The sequence below is a fragment of the Papaver somniferum genome, chromosome 6 (genome assembly GCF_003573695.1).
Source record: "Papaver somniferum cultivar HN1 chromosome 6, ASM357369v1, whole genome shotgun sequence".
In the NCBI taxonomy this organism is placed as follows: domain Eukaryota; kingdom Viridiplantae; phylum Streptophyta; class Magnoliopsida; order Ranunculales; family Papaveraceae; genus Papaver; species Papaver somniferum.
The window spans coordinates 41,162,552-41,167,266 of record NC_039363.1 but is presented as its reverse complement, the minus strand read 5'-3'; positions in this window follow the sequence as shown (position 1 = coordinate 41,167,266).

Sequence of the window (4,715 nt, the reverse complement as noted above, 5' to 3'; positions counted from 1 at the left end):
TTCTCTGCAAACAATTTATATTTAAACTACCCTTCCGTAGGGTTTAAAAAAAATAAAAAAAATAAAGTCCACGGTCCACAGTCCAAAGTCCAAAAATAAAGTGCAAAAGAAAAAGATAATCTAAAAAAAAAAATCTTTAAAAAATCTTAAAAAAATGTCTCTTTCTTTCTCTCTTTTTTTAGTTAATTTTTATTCTTCTTTTCTTTCGCTCCTTTCGCTTTGCTTTTATTCCAAATCTTTAAGAATTCACCAAAAGCTTTGGAAAATTTTTCTTTCGCTCCAAACTCCAAAATCTGTAAGGAAAAGACAAAAACCCAAAAACGTAAAGAATAAAAAATAAAATAAAAATGAAAAACAAATTAAAACTTAAAATAAAAAAAAAAATCTAAAAACTCTAGCCTAAAGACAAGTCCTCGGCAGCGGCGCCAAAAATTGATGTGATTTTCAATTGAGTTGTTATAAAAATAGGTTCGTTGAGACTTGTGAAAGCAAAAGATTCTAAATTTAATTTTAAGACTAAGAATATAGCAAACTTAAACAAAAGTGATATGAAAAATATGGAGAAGACTGGGGCTATGGAATCCACTATTTACCAATATCAAAGTGATTTATATTCTCTAATTATAATCATGCAAATCATGCATTCAAATTGATTCTTAATATTGCAATAGTTGATTTTTTTAGAAATAACAATTGTTGATCGAAAGTATGGGACATCAAAACCCTAGGCTAGCATGCTCCATCAATTGAAATGACAATTGTTTAACAAAAACCATTTTATCAATTTATTTATCTAGGCAAATAATCATATAATAATTGCATAAATTAGAGATTACCACTTTTCATTGGTGAAATAGCTTCCTCCTTCGCCCCAGAGGATGGGTTTAGCTCATCATTGTGTAAACACGCTCAAAATATTTGTTCATTGCTTCAAAAATTGTTTACAAAGATGAAATGGAGAGAAAATGATGAAAATCGGGTGTTTGCAACGTTTTTAATTGTTGCAAAACACTGTTACAGAGAAGGATAAAAGGAAACTGTCGATGTTACTGTAGCTTCTAAGACCCACACCTCTGTGTCGTTAACCCCGTTGATAAACGACTGTCTTGGTTGGTCTGTTCTTCGTGTTCTTCAGCTATGCAGCAGCAGAAATGGTAGCTCTGCAACTCGATTTTTCTTTGCACCGTGGTCTTCTAAACTCTCCCAAACTCTCCGTACCCACTCTCTGATATCCCAACAACTATTTATAACCCAACAGCCTCGAAATCTAACGCAATAACTGCCTATAATTCTCCCCTTTGCTAGACAGTAAATAATATATTCTTGGGAATATTTTCTTCCCTTTATTCTCTTCTTACGCTGTAATCCAGTGTTTACACGCTCCAAAAATTCTTCTAGATCATCAAAAAATGATTCAACACGCTGAAAACGCATGCAAACTTTCCATAACAGCATCGACACAATCCCGAGTATCTTCCAGACTTTCATTCCGTGTAATTGCACGTTCCCTTCCATTTTTATCGAAACTAAACACGTTACCAGCCCTGTATTATCTCAATCAATGATTCCACGCAATTCGGGCTATTTAGTCTCGGTGAATCATCCCCAAATCTCGAACCAGAAATCTTCAGTTGACTGCAAATAATTCCCGCCAAAACTGATTATTTGAAAAGAAGAATAAGGTGCCCCTTATCCAAATCTGTGGATGTCGAATAACCAGTGGGTGTTAATAATGAATTTGGGCTATACATAGCCGTGGGTGCCCCTTAGCAAAAGTGGGGTTCGTACAGCAATTGTCCTCCGGGGGTGCTCCGAGCAACTTTTCAAGTCGAATTTTCCAACAATATTTATTTTCAAAAAATACCTACAAACACACAAAACACCATAATAAGTACCAAATCGAGTATCAACAATACAGAACATTGAGGACAAATTAGACACATAAATGCGTCTATCACAGCATCACAAGTGTGAGATCCAATGCTTATTTTTCACTGGGCCACAAAACCCTTTTCCACTTCCCGTAAGTTTTTCTTCGATGCAAGCATTAAGAGCATGATCAACTAATATAACAAGAAGAGCAAGATGACCATCACCTTGAAGAAACAGTTTGGCATCTTTGGTTTCAGTATCTAACAGATACCGCAGAAAATCATGAACATTAGATGTCGTACCTATCTGCTCAACTAGACCCTGTTTTGAGAAAGCATCAGCCCTTGATAAATTTACAGGACCAATAAACCAACTTCAATCTGCCCGAGACTCTTTTTTCCTATCTAGTTTTGATTTTGCTAAATAGCATCCATCCAATAAACCGTATTCTTCACTCGGTAACAATAGCTTTAGCTCAGTTACAGATGTTAGGACGTTATATCCAACAACAGGTGCAAATGGGTAGCTTTCCATCCTATACTTGGACATGCACTAAAGTATACTTCTCGTAAGTATCAATCTCTGGACATGTCTTCATGTTATCTCTAAACTGAGCTACAAAATCTTTCGCCAATGATATTCTTTTGGAGTTTGAGAATATGCGACCGCGAATTCTTCCGGTATAATTTTCAGTAATCATATCTCTTTCATAAGCTGATTCAACAAGTTGATTCTTGTTAGGGTTCATATAAGAGACCATACATTCCTTCTCATGATTAAAAACTTGACTATTCTCGGCAGCAGATAAAGAAAATAAATCATAATCTGGAATTACTAAATCTTGAGGTTTAACAATAATTGAAGACTTACCGTTAAGCTCTGAATTATCCGTAACCTTGTCGACTTGATTTTCTTCTTCGTTAGAAACAAGATTTTCTTCATCTTTCTGTGAAGTAAATTCAATAAATTCTCCATCAACTGATGCAATAAATTTTTGCGAAACATATGGATCTACGTCGGCCTGTTGATTTACTTCTTCCTTTGGAGAAGTAGTTTTAGTTTCTTCTTCACTAACTTTTGTTGCGGAAATTATATCAATGTTGTTTTTAGTTGGAGATGAATCTTTTTGAGTTGACGATGAAACATTTTGTGTAATGGTACTTAATGCTATTCGAGCATCAACAAATCACTCAGGAGCAAAAGGATCACGAACTAAAGAGCAAAATTCTTCCCATGTAGTAACTGTAGTCGTGGTCTTCTTCCAACGATACCAAGCATATGCGTCACCTTTAAGATGCGCGGAAGCGATAGTGATTTTTTCATTGTCAGCCACCGTGTGTAAACTAAAATATTGATCCGCACTAAAAATCGAACCATCAAGGTCATCTCCATCAAAAGTAGGAAACTTTAAACCAATAGCTCCATCACGAATATTGGTCTCAAGAATTCCATCACCATTATTAGGGTGAGAAATACGTTGATCGAATGGCTGAGGACCAGTAACATGGGCAATAAGTTGAGGAAGAAATTCATGAAACACTTTATATAAAGAATTTGTGAGTTATGTGCTCAGAGTGTTTGTCAGATCTTCCAAACGATTTTGTGTTTGTTCTTCTGTGTAAATCATCTTAAAAAAAAATTGGTAGAATTTAGAGACTGATCTTAACCTGCTCTGAACCAGATGTTAGGGTCCTTAACCAAACCACTACCTAGAACACAGGAAATAGGTAAAGAACCCTAGATACAACCCTTTGAGTTAGGGGTTAGCCACCTCTAGTTAGAAGATTAAGAGAAGAGGAAATAAATAAACTGAGTTGTATTGATTAAGTTGCCTCCATACAATCTCAAGCGGAGTATTTAAAGCTAACGGAATTGCTTGTTACGCAAGCAATGCTAATAATAAGAAGTTTACGTAAACTAGGAAATCATGCAAACTAAACAAGGTAAATATACTTAAAGTAAATAAGAGATATTGGGTTGGTGTCGCAACACTCAACTTCAATGCTAATCTCTAACAAAATCAGATTCAGGTATTATTTTCTTCATCTATGATGTAAATTAAGTTTTTAAAGATTTTGTGCAAGAATATCGTATTCTTGATTTTAATTATGTGATTTCACGATTGTGTTAACCAATTTGGAGAGGGCAAGTTTAGCGTGTTATCTCAAATTCTACATACCCTATAATCTGATTGCTTAAAGCTCAGGTCTTTTAGAAAATCGTGTTTATTAAAAATTTAGTTTGTGTGATATAATAAAAAGCTGACAGTATTCCCTCATTCTACATACACTATGGTGCTGATTTAATTGCTTTGGCAATTCCTAATAGTTGAAAGCTTAGGTCTTTCTCGGACTTGCTGTGGAGTCTGTTTATGAATGTTGCAATATGCCTATTACTATTGAATTGTGAGATGTGGAGAGTCTCAAGTCAGTAATTTACCGTCTATGAAAAGGATTATGCTTCCGTGGTTATGGTGAGTATTTCGTACACGTAGGATTATGCAGAACTGCTCCAGGAAGATGGTACATACACACAAGCATGGTTCTTCTTCAGTTGGAAGGATGGTGTGAATTTGGAGTTAACTGCACCACTCCTCTATTTATTCATGAGTTAATTATGTTCATCCCGAAGGTATCACCACCCTTATACTTTGTCCTCCAGACATGATTGCCTCCTGTGTTTTTGTTAAAGTTTCGGACTAATTATTTTCATTAGTGAAAAATACTAGAACCCCCTACTATATGGGTTCAATATATAGAAGCCCCACTAAATGGATCATATATTGTCAACTCCATACTTTCAGAAAATGATATTATTAGGCCCAAAACATCAAATTTTCTTCA